The sequence below is a fragment of the Phyllobates terribilis genome, unplaced genomic scaffold (assembly GCF_046119375.1).
Source record: "Phyllobates terribilis strain yellow unplaced genomic scaffold, ASM4611937v1 Scaffold_98__1_contigs__length_5973952, whole genome shotgun sequence".
Lineage (NCBI taxonomy): Eukaryota > Metazoa > Chordata > Amphibia > Anura > Dendrobatidae > Phyllobates > Phyllobates terribilis.
The window spans coordinates 3,200,058-3,223,963 of NW_027362858.1; the positions used below are offsets into that span (position 1 = coordinate 3,200,058).

General features: G+C 45.6%; 7 non-coding genes across 7 annotated transcripts; all 7 read right to left on the reverse strand.

The window, feature by feature from the left end:
• Positions 1-820: 820 nt before the first annotated feature.
• Positions 821-1,011, reverse strand: LOC141198649 (U2 spliceosomal RNA). Its single transcript, XR_012270506.1, has one exon. It is a non-coding gene; the product is annotated as a U2 spliceosomal RNA (small nuclear RNA).
• A 1,099-nt stretch (positions 1,012-2,110) lies between these two features.
• Positions 2,111-2,301, reverse strand: LOC141198639 (U2 spliceosomal RNA). Its single transcript, XR_012270496.1, has one exon. It is a non-coding gene; the product is annotated as a U2 spliceosomal RNA (small nuclear RNA).
• Positions 2,302-3,397: 1,096 nt separating this feature from the next.
• LOC141198636 (U2 spliceosomal RNA) lies at positions 3,398-3,588 on the reverse strand. Its single transcript, XR_012270494.1, has one exon. It is a non-coding gene; the product is annotated as a U2 spliceosomal RNA (small nuclear RNA).
• Positions 3,589-4,686: 1,098 nt separating this feature from the next.
• LOC141198643 (U2 spliceosomal RNA) lies at positions 4,687-4,876 on the reverse strand. The gene has a single exon (XR_012270500.1). It is a non-coding gene; the product is annotated as a U2 spliceosomal RNA (small nuclear RNA).
• A 1,099-nt stretch (positions 4,877-5,975) lies between these two features.
• On the reverse strand, positions 5,976-6,166 carry LOC141198640 (U2 spliceosomal RNA). Its single transcript, XR_012270497.1, has one exon. It is a non-coding gene; the product is annotated as a U2 spliceosomal RNA (small nuclear RNA).
• A 1,098-nt stretch (positions 6,167-7,264) lies between these two features.
• Positions 7,265-7,455, reverse strand: LOC141198641 (U2 spliceosomal RNA). Its single transcript, XR_012270498.1, has one exon. It is a non-coding gene; the product is annotated as a U2 spliceosomal RNA (small nuclear RNA).
• A 1,098-nt stretch (positions 7,456-8,553) lies between these two features.
• On the reverse strand, positions 8,554-8,743 carry LOC141198647 (U2 spliceosomal RNA). Its single transcript, XR_012270504.1, has one exon. It is a non-coding gene; the product is annotated as a U2 spliceosomal RNA (small nuclear RNA).
• Positions 8,744-23,906: the final 15,163 nt, after the last annotated feature.

Here is a 23,906-nt window from a genome sequence, read left to right on the forward strand (position 1 = left end):
ACCCTTAGGAGGAGTGTTGCTGATTACTTACCTTTCCTGCTGCTGCTGGCTGTCCAGCAGCAGACTGAAGGTGGCTGCTGCCGTGCGCTGGTATATAAAGCTCAGAGCCTATTATGACATGCGCAGCCAGTGTTCCATTGCCACATTCCATCTACTGCAGGCAGGATACCTGGCTGGTTGAACGGCACTGAGACGCTCACAGAGACCGCCATAAGCAACAGTTTAAAAGAATGCCACAGACTAATCAACCAAACTTTTTGGGTTGGGTTATTTTTTATAGTCTGCAGCCGTTAAATGAAAGAAGTCAGTGTTCCGCCAGAGGGAGACAACGTTTCAGAAAAGGCATTGGAGCAAGCCAAAAAAGACATTTTAAGTGCAGCAGAGTAACCAGCGCACATACCTGTTAGCTCAGGTGAGTTTAAATGGCTGCTGTTGATAACAAGGGCATTTGCTAAATAGATGGTGTGTGTGCAACAATATACTGAAAGAACAATTATATTGTGCAGCTTATCTCACCACCTGTAATTAGTTAGGTGAAAGCTCCAAAATGCTTGCCTAATATGGCTGTTTATCCAAAAGGAAGTAAAGAGGGAGAGCTAGATAGATAGCATTGCATTACAGTAAATGGCTATGCAATGCAGAGTTGCTGAAGTTGAACCAAAATGAGTTTGTCATCTGGCTTCTGCAACTTTTAACATGAAAAATACAATGAGGAGAAGAAAAGCAAAGCCAAAAAGTCCATCCAAAAATCCGACAAACAAGCAAAAGCAACAAAAAGCATTGAATTCAATTCTTTCTGATTTTAGAAACTGCATTAAAGAATGAGTGCACTGGTCCTGGAAATGCTGCAATACCAGTTCAATGCGTGGAGTGGACAGAGCAAGCTCTTTTACCATCTCCCTGTTCTAAAAATCCATTTAATATATGGTCCCCAGATAGGGGACGTATCAGATATTAAACTGATAAGAACAGATACTACACTTGATCTTAGCCAAAAGGCCGAGAAGCGATAACCAGAATTGGTTTCGGCCTACGGTGCCACCCTCGGATCCTGAAAAGTCCATTTGTGGAGATGGCCACCTGGACTCCCGTTAAGAAGACATGTTGTCAACCTCTAGATCCCTTACATGCCTGCACTTTTCGGCTTGCTGCTGCAGCAATCCACGCGTTTTAGATCTGCATGACTCCAACTATTTTAGCACAGCACCCTCACCCCCTGCTGTTCCCACCCGCCTCAACACCGGTGGAAGGGAGGAGAACCAATTAAGGGGGGGACGAGCAGCTGTCTACCCTTAGCAGGAGTGTTGCTGATTACTTACCTTTCCTGCTGCTGCTGGCTGTCCAGCAGCAGACTGAAGGTGGCTGCTGCCGTGCGCTGGTATATGAAGGCTCAGAGCCTATTATGAGACGCGCAGCCAGTGTTCCATTGCCACATTCCATCTACTGCAGGCAGGATACCTGGCTGGTTGAACGGCACTGAGAAGCTCACAGAGACCGCCATAAGCAACAGTTTAAAAGAATGCCACAAACTAATCAACCAAACTTTTTGGGTTGGGTTATTTTTTATAGTCTGCAGGCGTTAAATGAAAAAAGTCAGTGTTCCACCAGAGGGAGACAACGTTTCAGAAAAGGCATTGGAGCAAGCCAAAAAAAGACATTTTAAGTGCAGCACAGTAACCAGCGCACATACCTGTTAGCTCAGGTGAGTTTAAATGGCTGCTGTTGATAACAAGGGCATTTGCTAAATAGATGGTGTGTGTGCAACAATATACTGAAAGAACAATTATATTGTGCAGCTTATCTCACCACCTATAATTAGTTAGGTGAAAGCTCCAAAATGCTTGCCTAATATGGCTGCTTATCCAAAAGGAAGTAAAGAGGGAGAGCTAGATAGATAGCATTGCATTACAGTACATGGCTATGCAATGCAGAGTTGCTGAAGTTGAACCAAAATGAGTTTGTCATCTGGCTTCTGCAACTTTTAACATGAAAAATACAATGAGGAGAAGAAAAGCAAAGCCAAAAAGTCCATCCAAAAATCTGACAAACAAGCAAAAGCAACAAAAAGCATTGAATTCAATTCTTTCTGATTTTAGAAACTGCATTAAAGAATGAGTGCACCGGTCCTGGAAATGCTGCAATACCAGGTCAATGCGTGGAGTGGACAGAGCAAGCTCTTTTACCATCTCCCTGTTCTAAAAATCCATTTAATATATGGTCCCCAGATAGGGGACGTATCAGATATTAAACTGATAAGAACAGATACTACACTTGATCTTAGCCAAAAGGCCGAGAAGCGATAACCAGAATTGGTTTCGGCCTACGGTGCCACCCTCGGATCCTGAAAAGTCCATTTGTGGAGATGGCCACCTGGACTCCCACTAAGAAGACATGTTGTCAACCTCTAGATCCCTTACATGCCTGCACTTATCGGCTTGCTGCTGCAGCAATCCACGCGTTTTAGATCTGCATGACTCCAACTATTTTAGCACAGCACCCTCACCCCCTGCTGTTCCCACCCGCCTCAACACTGGTGGAAGGGAGGAGAACCAATTAAGGGGGGGACGAGCAGCTGTCTACCCTTAGCAGGAGTGTTGCTGATTACTTACCTTTCCTGCTGCTGCTGGCTGTCCAGCAGCAGACTGAAGGTGGCTGCTGCCGTGCGCTGGTATATAAAGGCTCAGAGCCTATTATGACCCGCGCAGCCAGTGTTCCATTGCCACATTCCATCTACTGCAGGCAGGATACCTGGCTGGTTGAACGGCACTGAGAAGCTCACAGAGACCGCCATAAGCAACAGTTTAAAAGAATGCCACAGACTAATCAACCAAACTTTTTGGGCTGGGTTATTTTTTATAGTCTGCAGGCGTTAAATGAAAGAAGTCAGTGTTCCACTAGAGGGAGACAACGTTTCAGAAAAGGCATTGGAGCAAGCCAAAAAAGACATTTTAAGTGCAGCAGAGTAACCAGCGCACATACCTGTCAGCTCAGGTGAGTTTAAATGGCTGCTGTTGATAACAAGGGCATTTGCTAAATAGATGGTGTGTGCAACAATATACTGAAAGAACAATTATATTGTGCAGCTTATCTCACCACCTATAATTAGTTAGGTGAAAGCTCCAAAATGCTTGCCTAATATGGCTGCTTATCCAAAAGGAAGTAAAGAGGGAGAGCTAGATAGATAGCATTGCATTACAGTACATGGCTATGCAATGCTGAGTTGCTGAAGTTGAACCAAAATGAGTTTGTCATCTGGCTTCTGCAACTTTTAACATGAAAAATACAATGAGGAGAAGAAAAGCAAAGCCAAAAAGTCCATCCAAAAATCCGACAAACAAGCAAAAGCAACAAAAAGCATTGAATTCAATTCTTTCTGATTTTAGAAACTGCATTAAAGAATGAGTGCACTGATCCTGGAAATGCTGCAATACCAGGTCAATGCGTGGAGTGGACAGAGCAAGCTCTTTTACCATCTCCCTGTTCTAAAAATCCATTTAATATATGGTCCCCAGATAGGGGACGTATCAGATATTAAACTGATAAGAACAGATACTACACTTGATCTTAGCCAAAAGGCCGAGAAGCGATAACCAGAATTGGTTTCGGCCTACGGTGCCACCCTCGGATCCTGAAAAGTCCATTTGTGGTGATGGCCACCTGGACTCCCGTTAAGAAGACATGTTGTCAACCTCTAGATCCCTTACATGCCTGCACTTTTCGGCTTGCTGCTGCAGCAATCCACGCGTTTTAGATCTGCATGACTCCAACTATTTTAGCACAGCACCCTCACCCCCTGCTGTTCCCACCCGCCTCAACACCGGTGGAAGGGAGGAGAACCAATTAAGGGGGGGACGAGCAGCTGTCTACCCTTAGCAGGAGTGTTGCTGATTACTTACCTTTCCTGCTGCTGCTGGCTGTCCAGCAGCAGACTGAAGGTGGCTGCTGCCGTGCGTTGGTATATAAAGGCTCAGAGCCTATTATGACCCGCGCAGCCAGTGTTCCATTGCCACATTCCATCTACTGCAGGCAGGATACCTGGCTGGTTGAACGGCACTGAGAAGCTCACAGAGACCGCCATAAGCAACAGTTTAAAAGAATGCCACAGACTAATCAACCAAACTTTTTGGGTTGGGTTATTTTTTATAGTCTGCAGGCGTTAAATGAAAGAAGTCAGTGTTCCACCAGAGGGAGACAACGTTTCAGAAAAGGCATTGGAGCAAGCCAAAAAAGACATTTTAAGTGCAGCAGAGTAACCAGCGCACATACTTGTTAGCTCAGGTGAGTTTAAATGGCTGCTGTTGATAACAAGGGCATTTGCTAAATAGATGGTGTGTGTGCAACAATATACTGAAAGAACAATTATATTGTGCAGCTTATCTCACCACCTGTAATTAGTTAGGTGAAAGCTCCAAAATGCTTGCCTAATATGGCTGCTTATCCAAAAGGAAGTAAAGAGGGAGAGCTAGATAGATAGCATTGCATTACAGTACATGGCTATGCAATGCTGAGTTGCTGAAGTTGAACCAAAATGAGTTTGTCATCTGGCTTCTGCAACTTTTAACATGAAAAATACAATGAGGAGAAGAAAAGCAAAGCCAAAAAGTCCATCCAAAAATCCGACAAACAAGCAAAAGCAACAAAAAGCATTGAATTCAATTCTTTCTGATTTTAGAAACTGCATTAAAGAATGAGTGCACTGGTCCTGGAAATGCTGCAATACCAGGTCAATGCGTGGAGTGGACAGAGCAAGCTCTTTTACCATCTCCCTGTTCTAAAAATCCATTTAATATAAGTCCCCAGATAGGGGACGTATCAGATATTAAACTGATAAGAACAGATACTACACTTGATCTTAGCCAAAAGGCCGAGAAGCGATAACCAGAATTGGTTTCGGCCTACGGTGCCACCCTCGGATCCTGAAAAGTCCATTTGTGGAGATGGCCACCTGGACCCCCGTTAAGAAGACATGTTGTCAACCTCTAGATCCCTTACATGCCTGCACTTTTCGGCTTGCTGCTGCAGCAATCCACGCGTTTTAGATCTGCATGACTCCAACTATTTTAGCACAGCACCCTCACCCCCTGCTGTTCCCACCCGCCTCAACACCGGTGGAAGGGAGGAGAACCAATTAAGGGGGGGACGAGCAGCTGTCTACCCTTAGCAGGAGTGTTGCTGATTACTTACCTTTCCTGCTGCTGCTGGCTGTCCAGCAGCAGACTGAAGGTGGCTGCTGCCGTGCGCTGGTATATGAAGGCTCAGAGCCTATTATGAGACGCGCAGCCAGTGTTCCATTGCCACATTCCATCTACTGCAGGCAGGATACCTGGCTGGTTGAACGGCACTGAGAAGCTCACAGAGACCGCCATAAGCAACAGTTTAAAAGAATGCCACAGACTAATCAACCAAACTTTTTGGGTTGGGTTATTTTTTATAGTCTGCAGGCGTTAAATGAAAAAAGTCAGTGTTCCACCAGAGGGAGACAACGTTTCAGAAAAGGCATTGGAGCAAGCCAAAAAAAGACATTTTAAGTGCAGCACAGTAACCAGCGCACATACCTGTTAGCTCAGGTGAGTTTAAATGGCTGCTGTTGATAACAAGGGCATTTGCTAAATAGATGGTGTGTGTGCAACAATATACTGAAAGGTCAATTATATTGTGCAGCTTATCTCACCACCTATAATTAGTTAGGTGAAAGCTCCAAAATGCTTGCCTAATATGGCTGCTTATCCAAAAGGAAGTAAAGAGGGAGAGCTAGATAGATAGCATTGCATTACAGTACATGGCTATGCAATGCTGAGTTGCTGAAGTTGAACCAAAATGAGTTTGTCATCTGGCTTCTGCAACTTTTAACATGAAAAATACAATGAGGAGAAGAAAAGCAAAGCCAAAAAGTCCATCCAAAAATCTGACAAACAAGCAAAAGCAACAAAAAGCATTGAATTCAATTCTTTCTGATTTTAGAAACTGCATTAAAGAATGAGTGCACCGGTCCTGGAAATGCTGCAATACCAGGTCAATGCGTGGAGTGGACAGAGCAAGCTCTTTTACCATCTCCCTGTTCTAAAAATCCATTTAATATATGGTCCCCAGATAGGGGACGTATCAGATATTAAACTGATAAGAACAGATACTACACTTGATCTTAGCCAAAAGGCCGAGAAGCGATAACCAGAATTGGTTTCGGCCTACGGTGCCACCCTCGGATCCTGAAAAGTCCATTTGTGGAGATGGCCACCTGGACTCCCACTAAGAAGACATGTTGTCAACCTCTAGATCCCTTACATGCCTGCACTTATCGGCTTGCTGCTGCAGCAAGCCACGCGTTTTAGATCTGCATGACTCCAACTATTTTAGCACAGCACCCTCACCCCCTGCTGTTCCCACCCGCCTCAACACTGGTGGAAGGGAGGAGAACCAATTAAGGGGGGGACGAGCAGCTGTCTACCCTTAGCAGGAGTGTTGCTGATTACTTACCTTTCCTGCTGCTGCTGGCTGTCCAGCAGCAGACTGAAGGTGGCTGCTGCCGTGCGCTGGTATATAAACGCTCAGAGCCTATTATGACACGCGCAGCCAGTGTTCCATTGCCACATTCCATCTACTGCAGGCAGGATACCTGGCTGGTTGAACGGCACTGAGAAGCTCACAGAGACCGCCATAAGCAACAGTTTAAAAGAATGCCACAGACTAATCAACCAAACTTTTTGGGCTGGGTTATTTTTTATAGTCTGCAGGCGTTAAATGAAAGAAGTGAGTGTTCCACTAGAGGGAGACAACGTTTCAGAAAAGGCATTGGAGCAAGCCAAAAAAGACATTTTAAGTGCAGCAGAGTAACCAGCTCACATACCTGTTAGCTCAGGTGAGTTTAAAAGGCTGCTGTTGATAACAAGGGCATTTGCTAAATAGATGGTGTGTGTGCAACAATATACTGAAAGAACAATTATATTGTGCAGCTTATCTCACCACCTATAATTAGTTAGGTGAAAGCTCCAAAATGCTTGCCTAATATGGCTGCTTATCCAAAAGGAAGTAAAGAGGGAGAGCTAGATAGATAGCATTGCATTACAGTACATGGCTATGCAATGCTGAGTTGCTGAAGTTGAACCAAAATGAGTTTGTCATCTGGCTTCTGCAACTTTTAACATGAAAAATACAATGAGGAGAAGAAAAGCAAAGCCAAAAAGTCCATCCAAAAATCCGACAAACAAGCAAAAGCAACAAAAAGCATTGAATTCAATTCTTTCTGATTTTAGAAACTGCATTAAAGAATGAGTGCACCGGTCCTGGAAATGCTGCAATACCAGGTCAATGCGTGGAGTGGACAGAGCAAGCTCTTTTACCATCTCCCTGTTCTAAAAATCCATTTAATATATGGTCCCCAGATAGGGGACGTATCAGATATTAAACTGATAAGAACAGATACTACACTTGATCTTAGCCAAAAGGCCGAGAAGCGATAACCAGAATTGGTTTCGGCCTACGGTGCCACCCTCGGATCCTGAAAAGTCCATTTGTGGAGATGGCCACCTGGACTCCCGTTAAGAAGACATGTTGTCAACCTCTAGATCCCTTACATGCCTGCACTTTTCGGCTTGCTGCTGCAGCAATCCACGCGTTTTAGATCTGCATGACTCCAACTATTTTAGCACAGCACCCTCACCCCCTGCTGTTCCCACCCGCCTCAACACCGGTGGAAGGGAGGAGAACCAATTAAGGGGGGGACGAGCAGCTGTCTACCCTTAGCAGGAGTGTTGCTGATTACTTACCTTTCCTGCTGCTGCTGGCTGTCCAGCAGCAGACTGAAGGTGGCTGCTGCCGTGCGTTGGTATATAAAGGCTCAGAGCCTATTATGACCCGCGCAGCCAGTGTTCCATTGCCACATTCCATCTACTGCAGGCAGGATACCTGGCTGGTTGAACGGCACTGAGAAGCTCACAGAGACCGCCATAAGCAACAGTTTAAAAGAATGCCACAGACTAATCAACCAAACTTTTTGGGTTGGGTTATTTTTTATAGTCTGCAGGCGTTAAATGAAAGAAGTCAGTGTTCCACCAGAGGGAGACAACGTTTCAGAAAAGGCATTGGAGCAAGCCAAAAAAGACATTTTAAGTGCAGCAGAGTAACCAGCGCACATACTTGTTAGCTCAGGTGAGTTTAAATGGCTGCTGTTGATAACAAGGGCATTTGCTAAATAGATGGTGTGTGTGCAACAATATACTGAAAGAACAATTATATTGTGCAGCTTATCTCACCACCTGTAATTAGTTAGGTGAAAGCTCCAAAATGCTTGCCTAATATGGCTGCTTATCCAAAAGGAAGTAAAGAGGGAGAGCTAGATAGATAGCATTGCATTACAGTACATGGCTATGCAATGCTGAGTTGCTGAAGTTGAACCAAAATGAGTTTGTCATCTGGCTTCTGCAACTTTTAACATGAAAAATACAATGAGGAGAAGAAAAGCAAAGCCAAAAAGTCCATCCAAAAATCCGACAAACAAGCAAAAGCAACAAAAAGCATTGAATTCAATTCTTTCTGATTTTAGAAACTGCATTAAAGAATGAGTGCACCGGTCCTGGAAATGCTGCAATACCAGGTCAATGCGTGGAGTGGACAGAGCAAGCTCTTTTACCATCTCCCTGTTCTAAAAATCCATTTAATATAAGTCCCCAGATAGGGGACGTATCAGATATTAAACTGATAAGAACAGATACTACACTTGATCTTAGCCAAAAGGCCGAGAAGCGATAACCAGAATTGGTTTCGGCCTACGGTGCCACCCTCGGATCCTGAAAAGTCCATTTGTGGAGATGGCCACCTGGACCCCCGTTAAGAAGACATGTTGTCAACCTCTAGATCCCTTACATGCCTGCACTTTTCGGCTTGCTGCTGCAGCAATCCACGCGTTTTAGATCTGCATGACTCCAACTATTTTAGCACAGCACCCTCACCCCCTGCTGTTCCCACCCGCCTCAACACCGGTGGAAGGGAGGAGAACCAATTAAGGGGGGGACGAGCAGCTGTCTACCCTTAGCAGGAGTGTTGCTGATTACTTACCTTTCCTGCTGCTGCTGGCTGTCCAGGAGCAGACTGAAGGTGGCTGCTGCCGTGCGCTGGTATATAAAGGCTCAGAGCCTATTATGACACGCGCAGCCAGTGTTCCATTGCCACATTCCATCTACTGCAGGCAGGATACCTGGCTGGTTGAACGGCACTGAGAAGCTCACAAAGACCGCCATAAGCAACAGTTTAAAAGAATGCCACAGACTAATCAACCAAACTTTTTGGGTTGGGTTATTTTTTATATTTTCAAAAGAAAATCGCCGCACTGTGGTCTAATGGTGCTCAAGTAGGGGCCGAACCCGCAGATATATGAAAAAAGCCTTGGCACTCGGAATGTTTCCAAATGTGAAAATTTTATTATTGCAGTCCAAAATATTATAAAACGTTTCGGTCTTAGTGACCTTCATCAGTTAACTGCAAAATGTAACATAATGTGAGTACAGAAAATACAATACATATATTAAATACAATAGACATTCAAATTTTATATATGTAAGGGACAGGACCACTGACAAGGAAAGACAACGTGAGGATGGTAATTAGGAGGGATAGGGGACAGGGATGCGGATCTATAAGCAGCGCTCAGTAGATTAAGGCAGACTACACATACCGCATGTTAGAATGTGGCTAAGGATACTGATATTCACTCAGTATGGACGATAATGGTAAGGACCACCTAGAATCAATAATATAAGTGAGCATGTATACAGAAGCTAGTATGTTACACAGGGAGTGCTGTGTTAGTGACAGAGGGCATTACCTTATTGCTTCATATGACCTGGATGGCGCCAGAACGCGGTATCCACCGCTTGTTGTGGTAGCCAGTGTGTGTGAGAAGGTTCTCATTTATGCAGGAGCTAATAGAGCCCTGCGCAGGTGCTGCTGGGGTTAATTAGCGTGCACTTGGGAGGCTGAGCGCGCGGGACCGGAAGTAGCTCGATGACGTCACCGGAAGTGACGTTCCCTAGTGATGATTGCGTTCCACAGTCACTGTGTTTGCGTTCCAGCTAGCAGGAAGCGCTAGTACGTGCTAGTAGAGAAGAGGGGCGCTTTCCTGGACTAGGGTATAACTGAGTAGGGCTTTCAGAGAGGAGGAGGAGGAGAGGACCAAGGGTAGGGAACATCTGAAACAAAAATAATCGCCATTAATATCATGATATACTGAACAAAATCGCACAGCTTGAAAAGGATAATAGTTGAACTATAGTAGAAGAATAATTTATATACAGTCTATTCACATAAGTGCCTAAAACCAGAAAGCTGTAAATTTATACATAAGGCATTTTGCAATGAGCGGTATGTATACAATACTGCGTTAGTAAATAAGTCTATGTACCTGTGTCTGCATTACATTGTGTGTCTGCATTTCATTGTGTGACACCTGTATGTATACAAATGGTGATCTAGTTTTCCTCGTGTGGATGTTGGATATTCATGTACACAGATACACCTACATATTCCCATTAATGTATATACATACATGAAAAACGTACAGAGAAAAGTGTATAGAGAAAATATAGACATAAATCCCAGCATATTGTTACATAGGTGCTAGATGACTGTCTGGGCTGTCTAGACAATGGGTGAGTATCCATTAGGTGAAGGATAGTAAGTCGTATTCGCGGTTGAGGCCTTTGGGTGATAGAGACTCTAGAGTTTGTATCCAGAAGGCCTCTCTCTGTTTAAGGAGGCGGATACGATCGCCACCACGTCTTGGTTGTGGAACCTGTTCTAGGACTTGATACTTCAGTTGAGATATATTATGTCCTTTACTGATAAAGTGGTGTGGAATGGGTAGTAATAGGTTTTTGCAGCGGATTGTGGACTTGTGTTTAGAGATCCTGTCCCTAACGGATTGGGTGGTCTCACCTATATATATCTTGCCACAAGGGCATTTGATAAGGTATACCACAAAGGAACTTTCACAGGTGAAGTAGCCTTTGATGTGAAATTTCTTACCCGTATATGGGTGGTGAATGGTATTTCCTCGTAGGACGTTATTGCATTGTCTTCATTGGAGGCATGGGAATGTGCCGGTTTTGGGGTTCTGCAGGAATCGTTGTGTGGGTCCCTGTTTGGTGACGCCTATATCTGCCCGAACTAAAGAATCTCTGAGATTGCGGGCCCGTTTGAAGCAGGGCAAAAAGGGCTTCTGGAAGCTAGGGATAGTAGGATAGCCTGAGCGGAGTATATTCCAGTTTTTTCGGATTGTTTTATGTAAAACATATGCATAGGGGTGAAAAGTGTGGACAAAAGGAATCCGGTCGGAATTATCATTGCGAGGCCGAGGCTCTGTTTGTTGAATTAAATAAAGATGGAGGGTATCCTCTGGAGATGAACTTAGAGCCCATTTCTTGTAGCCTTTCATGGCGTGTACTGGGATCTGATACTATCCTCTCTACTCTCTTGAGCTGGGACCTAGGGATAGATCTTTTGATATGTGCCGGATGATTGCTGGAATAGTGGAGTAGTCCGTTGCAGTCCGTCGGTTTAGAATACAGGTCTGTGGAGAGGAAGCCATCGTCATCTTTGATGACGACAGTGTCCAAGAAGCTTACTTTATGCTGGTCATAGGTGACAGTAAAACCTAGATCAGGCCAGGCTGTGTTGAGGAGGTTGAAGAACGTGTTCAGGGTTTCGGGGGTGCCATTCCAGATGCAAAAGATGTCATCAATTTATCTCTTCCAGAGTACGGAATGTGTCTGGAAGAGAGGGTTAGTATAGACTACCTGGGTCTCGAAGGCTGCCATGTAGCAGTTAGCATACGGTGGCGCTACGTTCGAGCCCATAGCCGTCCCTTTGACCTGGAGATAGTACTTATCTTGGAACATGAAGTAGTTTTTGTGAAGTACTATGGTGAGTAGGTCAATTACCAGGTCAGTAAGTCTAGGGTCAGTGTCGGACTCCTTAAGCAGGGACTCCACCGTGTAGATGCCCTGATTATGAGCTATAGAGGTATATAGATTCTTGACGTCAAATGACACTAGAAGAGAAGCGGCGGGAACTTGTTGTAGATCAGATAATGTTTTCAGGAACATATCGGTGTCTAGCAAAAAGGCCGGGGTTTTCTGAATCAGGGGTGTGATGATTTTCTCGAGAAATCTGGACAACGGAGAAAAGATGGAGTCGGTGGAGGCAACTATGGGTCGTCCGGGTGGGTTAGTCAAGTCTTTATGTATCTTGGGTAGTATATAGAAAACTGGAGTGATAGGGTAAGTTTTGTTGAGAAATTCACCTGTCTTACTGTCGATAATACCCGTTTCTATGTATCTATTAACTGTAGTCCTAATGAGGTTGGTGAAGGAGGTGGTAGGGTCCTGAGGGAGTTGTCGATAGGTAGTCGTGTCATGCAATTGACGCTCTACCTCCCGGATATATTTGTCTCTATCCATGATCACTATAGCCCCTCCTTTGTCAGCGGGCTTAATGATCAGGTCTTTGTCATTTTTGAGGCTGGAGCTACAACGCTTCTACCACTCTCTTAGGCTCTCTTAGGCTCAAGACTCATTTCATGGATACCGACCTCCCCTCCTTAACAAAAAACCCAACCACCACGAGAATTAACACTGACGTGGTTATCACATCTCAGAGTCTGGGACTATTCAACAAAAGTATGTACAGGCCTCCCCATGGCTCACATGCTCTGGAAACCTTTATTGGGTTCGTAGACTCAGCCTTCAGAGACCTAAGGACCAGTGTAGACAGAGGGAAACTCCATTATGAGCCCAATCTGTCTGCACTGGACCAACAGGCTCTCAATAGCCTCAAAAATGACAAAGACCTGATCATTAAGCCCGCTGACAAAGGAGGGGCTATAGTGATCATGGATAGAGACAAATATATCCGGGAGGTAGAGCGTCAATTGCATGACACGACTACCTATCGACAACTCCCTCAGGACCCTACCACCTCCTTCACCAACCTCATTAGGACTACAGTTAATAGATACATAGAAACGGGTATTATCGACAGTAAGACAGGTGAATTTCTCAACAAAACTTACCCTATCACTCCAGTTTTCTATATACTACCCAAGATACATAAAGACTTGACTAACCCACCCGGACGACCCATAGTTGCCTCCACCGACTCCATCTTTTCTCCGTTGTCCAGATTTCTCGAGAAAATCATCACACCCCTGATTCAGAAAACCCCGGCCTTTTTGCTAGACACCGATATGTTCCTGAAAACATTATCTGATCTACAACAAGTTCCCGCCGCTTCTCTTCTAGTGTCATTTGACGTCAAGAATCTATATACCTCTATAGCTCATAATCAGGGCATCTACACGGTGGAGTCCCTGCTTAAGGAGTCCGACACTGACCCTAGACTTACTGACCTGGTAATTGACCTACTCACCATAGTACTTCACAAAAACTACTTCATGTTCCAAGATAAGTACTATCTCCAGGTCAAAGGGACGGCTATGGGCTCGAACGTAGCGCCACCGTATGCTAACTGCTACATGGCAGCCTTCGAGACCCAGGTAGTCTATACTAACCCTCTCTTCCAGACACATTCCGTACTCTGGAAGAGATAAATTGATGACATCTTTTGCATCTGGAATGGCACCCCCGAAACCCTGAACACGTTCTTCAACCTCCTCAACACAGCCTGGCCTGATCTAGGTTTTACTGTCACCTATGACCAGCATAAAGTAAGCTTCTTGGACACTGTCGTCATCAAAGATGACGATGGCTTCCTCTCCACAGACCTGTATTCTAAACCGACGGACTGCAACGGACTACTCCACTATTCCAGCAATCATCCGGCACATATCAAAAGATCTATCCCTAGGTCCCAGCTCAAGAGAGTAGAGAGGATAGTATCAGATCCCAGTACACGCCATCAAAGGCTACAAGAAATGGGCTCTAAGTTCATCTCCAGAGGATACCCTCCATCTTTACTAACAATTCAACAAACAGAGCATCGGCCTCGCAGCGATAATTCCGACCGGATTCCTTTTGTACACACTTTTCACCCCTATGCATATGTTTTACATAAAACAATCCGAAAAAACTGGAATATACTCCGCTCAGGCTATCCTACTATCCCTAGCTTCCAGAAGCCCTTTTTGCCCTGCTTCAAACGGGCCCGCAATCTCAGAGATTCTTTAGTTCGGGCAGATATAGGCGTCACCAAACAGGGACCCACACAACGATTCCTGCAGAACCCCAAAACCGGCACATTCCCATGCCTCCAATGCAGACAATGCAATAACGTCCTACGAGGAAATACCATTCACCACCCATATACGGGTAAGAAATTTCACATCAAAGGCTACTTCACCTGTGAAAGTTCCTTTGTGGTATACCTTATCAAATGCCCTTGTGGCAAGATATATATAGGTGAGACCACCCAATCCGTTAGGGACAGGATCTCTAAACACAAGTCCACAATCCGCTGCAAAAACCTATTACTACCCATTCCACACCACTTTATCAGTAAAGGACATAATATATCTCAACTGAAGTATCAAGTCCTAGAACAGGTTCCACAACCAAGACGTGGTGGCGATCGTATCCGCCTCCTTAAACAGAGAGAGGCCTTCTGGATACACACTCTAGAGTCTCTATCACCCAAAGGCCTCAACCGCGAATACGACTTACTATCCTTCACCTAATGGATACTCACCCATTGTCTAGACAGCCCAGACAGTCATCTAGCACCTATGTAATAATATGCTGGGATTTATGTCTATATTTTCTCTATACACTTTTCTCTGTACGTTTTTCATGTACGTATATACATTAATGGGAATATGTAGGTGTATCTGTGTACATGAATATCCAACATCCACACGAGGAAAACTAGATCACCATTTGTATACATACAGGTGTCACACAATGAAATGCAGACACACAATGTAATGCAGACACAGGTACATAGACTTATTTACTAACGCAGTATTGTATACATACCGCTCATTGCAAAATGCCTTATGTATAAATTTACAGCTTTCTGGTTTTAGGCACTTATGTGAATAGACTGTATATAAATTATTCATCTACTATAGTTCAACTATTATCCTTTTCAAGCTGTGCGATTTTGTTCAGTATATCATGATATTAATTGCGATTATTTTTGTTTCAGATGTTCCCTACCCTTGGTCCTCTCCTCCTCCTCCTCTCTGAAAGCCCTACTCAGTTATACCCTAGTCCAGGAAAGCGCCCCTCTTCTCTACTAGCACGTACTAGCGCTTCCTGCTAGCTGGAACGCAAACACAGTGACTGTGGAACGCAATCATCACTAGGGAACGTCACTTCCGGTGACGTCATCGAGCTACTTCCGGTCCCGCGCGCTCAGCCTCCCAAGTGCACGCTAATTAACCCCAGCAGCACCTGCGCAGGGCTCTATTAGCTCCTGCATAAATGAGAACCTTCTCACACACACACTGGCTACCACAACAAGCGGTGGACACCGCGTTCTGGCGCCATCCAGGTCATATGAAGCAATAAGGTAATGCCCTCTGTCACTAACACAGCACTCCCTGTGTAACATACTAGCTTCTGTATACATGCTCACTTATATTATTGATTCTAGGTGGTCCTTACCATTATCGTCCATACTGAGTGAATATCAGTATCCTTAGCCACATTCTAACATGCGGTATGTGTAGTCTGCCTTAATCTACTGAGCGCTGCTTATAGATCCGCATCCCTGTCCCCTATCCCTCCTAATTACCATCCTCACGTTGTCTTTCCTTGTCAGTGGTCCTGTCCCTTACATATATAAAATTTGAATGTCTATTGTATTTAATATATGTATTGTATTTTCTGTACTCACATTATGTTACATTTTGCAGTTAACTGATGAAGGTCACTAAGACCGAAACGTTTTATAATATTTTGGACTGCAATAATAAAATTTTCACATTTGGAAACATTCCGAGTGCCAAGGCTTTTTTCATATATCTGCGGGTTCGGCCCCTACTTGAGCACCATTAGACCACAGTGCGGCGATTTTCTTTTGAAATTTTCAGGCACGTGACATATTTTGATCGCTTTCTATTCCAGCTTTTGGGAGGCAGAATAAACAAAAACCTACAATTCAGGAATTGTTTTTTTTTTTTTTTTATTCTACTCCACGTGTGGTAAAATTGATAAGGTAGCTTTATTCTTTGGGTCAGTACGTTTACAGCGGTACCACATTTATATCGTTTTCCTATGTTTTGGCGCTTTTACACAATAAAAGACATTTTATAGAAAAAATTATTTTTTTGCATCGCTTTATTCTGAGAGCTATAACTTTTTGAATTTTCGGATTATGGAGCTGTATAGCGGCTTGTTTTTTGTGGGACAAGATTACGTTTTCAGCAGTACCATTTTTATTTATATTCATCTTTTTGATCGCGTGTTATTCCATTTTTTGTTTGGCGGTATGATGATAAAGCATTGTTTTTGGCTTCGTTGTTTTATTTATTTATTTTTTTACCGTGTTCAATGAAGGGGTTAACTAGTGGGGCAGTTTTATAGGTCAGGTCGTTCCGGACGCGGCGATACCAAATATGTGTACTTTTATTGTTTTTTTTTTTTTTTCATAATAATATTTATTGATGGGTACATTATATTTTAATTTTTGGTGGATTATTTTTTTTATTTTTTTTAAATATTTTTACAATTTTTTTCAAAATTTTTTTTCACTTTCTGAGAGGTTTTTCACTTTTTTACTTTGTCCCACTCTGGGACTTTCACTTTTTTTATTCTGATCGCCTGCATAGCATAGGGATGGATCACCATCCCTGAGCCATGCAGGCAGTCAGCGCTGCACAGTGAGAAGATTGTTCGGTAATGCACTGCGCATGACCAAACAATCTTCCTGCTGTCTGGTGACCCGGATGTTGTCATGACGACATCGGGTCATCTTGGCAACACCCGGCAAGCCGCGGCAGACAGCGCTGGAGGCCGGAAGAGGAGGTGAGTATTGCGATCACCTCCCCTTGCCACCGCAATGCTGCGATCGACTTCGATCGCAGCATTGCGGGGGTTAATGTGCCGGGAGCGGTGCGGGACCACTCCCTGCACATAGTACCGGGTGTCAGCTGTGACAATCAGCTGACACCCGGCGGCGATCGCGCCCGCACAGCCTGTGTGCGCGCACGATCGCCATGACGTACTAATAAGGGTCAGGCTCTTAAAGCCCAGGGCACAGACGCGTATTAGTACGTCATGGGCTGTAAAGGGGTTAATACAAGATGAGGACAAATTCAAAAGGTGTATAGAAAAAAAATGATATCACTAAAAATGTCATTTTGTCATGCAAAGAATGCGGACCATCTACCCAGCCGAGTTTGAGACCCTTGCTTTATAAAGTATCTTTGCTTAACAAACAGTTGTTTCTGAGAAGCTAATGATAGCAAATGATCAGGCAATATTTTCTGTGCATTTTCCCATTTCATTCTACTTGTGCCTCCTTTTTGCAAACATTCTGTTGTAATTTTTGGGTTAACTCCTTTATTTTGGATTTTATCTTATTGAATGGTTTTTAACAGGGAAAAATGCAAAGTACTACATCTGGGCAATAAAAATGAAAAAAGCATATACAGAATGGGAGGAATAAAGCTAAGCAACAGTACATGTGAAAAAGACTTAGGTATACTAATAGATCATAGACTGAACATGAGTCAACAGTGTGATGCAGCAGCAAAAAAGGCAAATACAATTCTGGGATGTATTAACAGAAGCATACAGTCTAGATCACGTGAAGTCATTATCGGACTTTACTCCTCTTTGGTCAGACCTCATCTGGAATACTGTGTACAGTTTTGGGCACCACATTTTAAAAAAGACATAGACAAACTGGAGCAAGTTCAGAGAAAAGCGAATGGTGACTGGTCTGCAAACCATGTCCTATGAGGAACGGTTGCAGGATTTGGGAATGTTTAGCTTGCAAAAAAGAAGACTGAGAGGAGACTTAATAGCTGTCTACAAATATGTCAAGGGCTGTCACATTGTAGAAGGATCATCTTTATTCTCATTTGCACAAGGAAAGACTAGAAGCAATGGGATGAAACTAAATGGGAGGAGACACAGATTAGATATTAGAAAAAACTTTTTGACAGTGAGGGTGATCAATGAGTGGAACAGGCTGCCACGAGAGGTGGTGAGTTCCCCTTCAATGGACGTCTTCAAACAGAGGCTGGACAGACATCTGTCTGAGATGATTTAGTGAATCCTGCTTTGAGCAGGGGGTTGGACCAGATGACCCAGGAGGTCCCTTCCAGCTCTACCATTCTATGATTCTATGATTCTATGATTTTATCTCCCCTATGCGTATTCCCCGTACATATGCTTTCATAGCATCCCATATAAATCTCGTAGATGACGACCCATCATTAAAACGAAAATATTCTAAGATTCTAGAGCTAAGAGAAGGACCAATTAGTTGCAGCCAAAAAGGATTGATGTGCCATGTATATTCCCCCAGAGACCTCACAGCACCCATCTGCAGTTATACCTGTATAGGCGAGTGGTCAGAGAAACTCCTTGGCAGATACCTCACTGATTTAATATAGGGTATGATTGATTCAAAGCCAATAGCTTGGTCTATTCTTGACAAAGAATGATGGGAGGTGAAGTAACAGGAATATTGTCTGACATCAGGGTGCCGTATTCTCCATAGGTCCACTATGCCTACCTCCTCTAGCAGATAATGTAGAGATGTATTTGTGCATTTTGAAAAATATTTCCAGTATGGAATTTATCCCAGAAAGGGTGGAGGTAGGTGGTAAAATCCCCTCCCCCTGTGAGGTTGGGATTTAGGAGGATGTTAGTTTTAGATCAGTTGCAGAACGGAGGGCACGGGAGGGGTGATAGACAGAAATGAGGGATGAGATATAGGGTGGTGCAGAACTGTGGAGGGCTTTATGGGTGAGAGAGATGAGTTTGTATTGTATTCTGTGGTGAATGGGTAACCAGTGCAATGACTGGCACTGGTTAGAGGCGTTGGTGAAGCGGCCTGAAAGAAATACGACCCTGGCTGCTGCATTCAGAATGGATTGGAGAGGAGAGAGTTTGTTTAGAGGGAGACCGATTAGAAGAGAGTTGCAGTAGTCCAGACGAGAGTGAATAAGAGCGACAGTAAGAGTTTTTGCAGTATCAAAGGTGAGAAAATGGGGGTTCTGGAGATGTTTTTAAGGTGCAGGTGAGATGAGTGAGTCAGTGATTGTAGCCCAGTCAAGAGAGCTTGTAAAAGAACTTCTACATGATGTTTCAAGGATGGAAAGAGACTGCCATCTACTGGCCAGATGCAGTCAAGTGGAACCAAGATATGCAAGGGAAGTTGCAGGGAGAGCAAGTTCAGACGCTGGACCTGATCAGGTGACTTCCAGGAAGGAGTTCCGGAAAATAAGAGGCCAGCGCGCCAAACCTGAGGGGTCTTTGGCGCCAAGCAGCAGAAAGGAGCAGATGTGTTCCTTGCATCCTTAGAAACCCTGCGTGACAGGCCTAAGCCAGAGGCCTGTGAGGTGCCACAGCCGGGCACCGGTAAAAGAGCTCCGGATATCTCGGGGATGTTACCTGAGTGCTGTGCCTGCTGAGGAGACTAGGAACCTAATTGCGGTGCTGAGTGAGTTCGCGGAACCCGATGTCGCCCGCCGACAGACGAGGCCTGGACCCCCCTATCCAAGGCTCGAGAGACTGCCTCCAACAGCCAAGCAGAGAGGAGTTGAGAGACGGTTGCCCCAGGAAAGTCACGCCAGCGGAAGCGGAGGAGCTGCATACTTGAACAGGGCCGTCAATTCTACTGTTCACCCACAGTACCGGGGACAATTGGGTTTAGATAATCAGGTTGGGAGGGGAACGGTTGGGACTAAAGGAGCACAACGTGATCTAATTGAATTCATGCGGAAGAGACTCACGGCCTAGCGGGAATAACCGATGACCCCCGCTAGGGCCAAATGTACAGTTAAAGAACTTACGTGGTGTCTCCCATGACTGAGGGCATCACCCTACTTAAGAGACTTCGCCTTACTTAAGAGACTTCACCCTACTAAAGAGACTGCACCTTACTTAAGAGACTTCACCGTACTTTGAGAGGCTTCACCTTACTTTGAGAGACTGCGTCTTATTTTGAGAGATTTTGCCTTTTGATGATATATTGAATTACTGTTCATTACCCTTGTTACTAATCCCTTGTTCAGAATACCTGTTGCATAAAATTGTTTATTTTCATCTCAGACTGTTCTCGCCTTGTGTCTCTGTGCGTTGCATTCCCGCACCTGCATTACATTTGGCGTAGTCGGCAGGATGCAACATTCAGACGCAGAGATGGGGGATCAGTCTGTGGCTGGGTCCGATCGGACCCATATACCCCTGGGGGCTATGCTCAGCCATCTTCCCAAGTTTTCAGGGGATGGCATGTCACTGTGGGACTGGGTAGAAAGACTGAGAAGTATGCTACGGATGTACCCCCTTGATCCCCTAGCCCAGGCGGAGCTGGCACTCCTAACTCTTGATGGAGAGGCCCGACAGACTGTGATGTACCGCCCACCTGGGGACCGTGACACCGTGGATAAAGTGATAAAAATTTTAGAGGACATGCACGGTGACACTACACCCACTGTCAAATTGGTGGGGGCCAATCAACTACCTATTCCAGTAGCGGGAGTAGTATGGATGTCCATGCGGGCATGTGGAAAGGACCTCGGTCGAAAAGGGATCGTACTAACCACAGGGCCCAGAGGCGATGGGCCCATTGTAACCCTGGGCATGAATGTGCTGAAAGAAGTCGGACAGTTCCTGGCTGAGGGCTGTAGCAAAAACAACTGGACCCGTGCCACTCGAGACCCAGCTAGCAAGAAAGTGTTCCAACACCTCGTGCGGGTCAGCCAGATTCAAAAATTGCCCGCTACCTCTCAGTACCTTGGCAAGGTATTGATACCGCCCGAAGCCACAATGACACTGCCGGTGGGACAAACTATCCTCACGTTGCCGGTGCTGGCACATGTGTCCTTAGAGGGCGTGGACATTCAAACTGAACCAATGGAAGGAGAAGAAGCGCCCTCTGGACTCCTGATTGCTCGAACCCTGGCCACCGTGCGGCACGGCCGAGTACCCGTGCGCTGCATCAATTTAGGTGGCACCAGTTTACAGTTGTTGCCCCGACAAGAGGTGACGGGAGTGTACATAATGCCAGAGGCCCTTACTAGAGCGGACGCTATAGGGCTGGCACCTGTGGAAGGAAAACCATGGACCCTGGAGGTGTCCCTCAACAGCCAGGAGAATGGAAGAGAACCGTTGGCTGGACGCCACCTTCTGGAACAAATGGAGGCTAATCTGACTGAGTTTTCTGCTGGACAAGTAAGACAGATCGAACAACTTCTACAGCGATATCAGGGAGTGTTTGCACAGCATGAAGATGATTTTGGGTGCACTCGGGACATTCAGCACGAAATACCCACCGGAAATACTACTCCCATCCGAGAGAGATATCGGCAGATCCCTCCTCAAATGTACCAGGAGGTGAAAGAGCTGTTGGCCCACATGTTGCAGAACAGTGTGATCCGTGAAAGTCAGAGCCCCTGGGCGGCTCCGATCGTGCTGGTCCGAAAGAAGGATGGTACCCTGAGATTTTGCGTGGACTATCGAAAGCTGAATGCCTGTACAGTCCGGGACTCCTATCCACTCCCACGAATCGAAGAGTCTCTATCTGCACTAGGAAGCGCCAAATTCTTCTCTTCCCTCGACCTGGCCAGTGGCTATTGGCAGGTCCCAGTAGCTGAGAAGGATCGTCCGAAGACCGCTTTTGTTCTCCCTATGGGCCTGTTTGAGTTCAATCGGATGCCGTTCGGACTAACAAATGCGCCAGGGACCTTCCAACGGCTGATGGAGAGATGCTTGTGGGACCTCAACTTTGAAGCCACTTTAATATATCTGGACGATATAATTATCTATTCCGCTACGTTTGAGGATCATCTCCGCCGATTGGAACAAATGTTAGAACGGCTTCAGAGACACGGCCTGAAAATTAAGCCTCGAAAGTGTCGTCTCTTCAAACGAGAAATTGAGTATCTGGGGCACACTGTGTCCAGTGCAGGAGTACACCCCACTGCAGAGAAAGTAGCTGCCGTGCAGAAGTGGCCCACGCCCGCCAACCTAAGGGAACTGAGGGCGTTCCTGGAGCTTGCTGGATACTACCGCAGATTCATTAGAGACTTTGCTAAGATTGCGATCCCGCTCAATGAATTGCAGAGAGGAACAGCAGGGGGAGCCAAGCGACAGCCCATCCAGTGGGGTCCACGACAAGAAGAGGCATTCCGAGCATTGAAAATGGTGCTAACAGATGCCCCAATCGTGGCCTACGCCGACTTTTCGCAGCCTTTCGTGTTGTACACCGATGGAAGCTTGCATGGACTGGGAGCAGTGCTGGCTCAAGTACAAGGAGGAAAAGAGCGAGTGATCGCGTATGCCAGCAGGTCACTCCGAGATACGGAGAAGAATCCGGAGATGTACAGTTCGTTTAAGCTGGAGCTACTAGCACTGGTGTGGGCCATGACCGAGAAATTTGCTGAGTACTTGTCAGGGTCAGAAGTGCAAGTGCGGACAGATAACAACCCTTTGGCCCACTTGGAGAACGTCAAACTGGGCGCATTAGGACAGCGGTGGGTCGCAAGGATGTCCAAATACCAGTATAAGATTGCCTATCGGTCCAAGGCCCTGAATACCCATGCCGATGCCCTGTACCGGGTCACTCAGGCGGGGCCGAAAGAGGACAGAGATGAGGAGCTCGAAGGCGACGAGATTCCGGATTTCAGCCAGTTCGTCGATGCCCAAGAGACCAGAGAGGAGCCGAAGCCCACTCAGATTCTGGGCCGTTCAAGAGACGAATGGATACATCTGCAGCAATCCGATCCGGAGTTAGCAAAATTGAGGGAATGGGTCGCCCTTAATCAAAGACCCGACCAGGAAACCAGAGCTGCTTCTCTTCCAACTACCCTACAAATCCTAGGTCAGTGGGAGAGGCTTCTCCTGAAGGACGGCTTGCTATGCCGAAGAATCCAGCTGCCTCGAGAGTTTGATGTTACCTGGCAGGTGGTAGTTCCAGGAGCGCTAGTAACACAGCTAGCCCAAGAAGCTCATAGAAGAGGTGCTCACTTCGGAGTAGAAAAGACCTTTCGGTGGTTGCAACGGCTGGTGTATTGGCCTCAACTGCAGCAAGAAGTCGAGGGAGTCTGCCGAGCATGTTGCCAGTGTGAGTTGAATAAGCCCCCGGAACAAAGAGCTCCCATTCAGACCATCCGAACTTCTGCCCCCTTGGAGGTCTTGATGATTGACTACTTGATGATAGGAACTTCATACAATGGTTATGGACACTGTTTGGTCATGACTGATCACTTCACCAAGTTCGCAGTAGTGACGCATACTAAAGACCAGATGGCAGAAGCCGCAGCTAAGGCCATCTGTCAAGATTTCATCCGGATTTATGGGTGCCCGAAGCGAATACATTCTGACCAGGGGGCCTGCTTCCAAGGGCGAGTGATGGATGAGTTGTACCGCATCTATGGAATCGACCGTTCCCGAACAACGCCCTACCACCCGCAAGGGAACGGCGCATGCGAGCGCTTTAACCGAACCCTGTTGCAAATGTTGCGAACGTTGGAAGCGGACAAAAAGATGAAGTGGCCCGAATATGTGTCCGAGCTGGTGTGGGTGTATAATAATCGAGTTCATGCGACCACCGGCTACACCCCTTACATGTTGCTGTTTGGAAGAAGTGGCCGAGAAATCCCTGAACTGGAGCTAGACTCAGAAGACCCCGGCCCGGGCGGTAGCCCAAGTACCTGGATTCGAGAACACCGGCGTAGGCTCCATACAGTGAAAAGACTGGTTGCTCAGAAGTTTCAGGAAGTA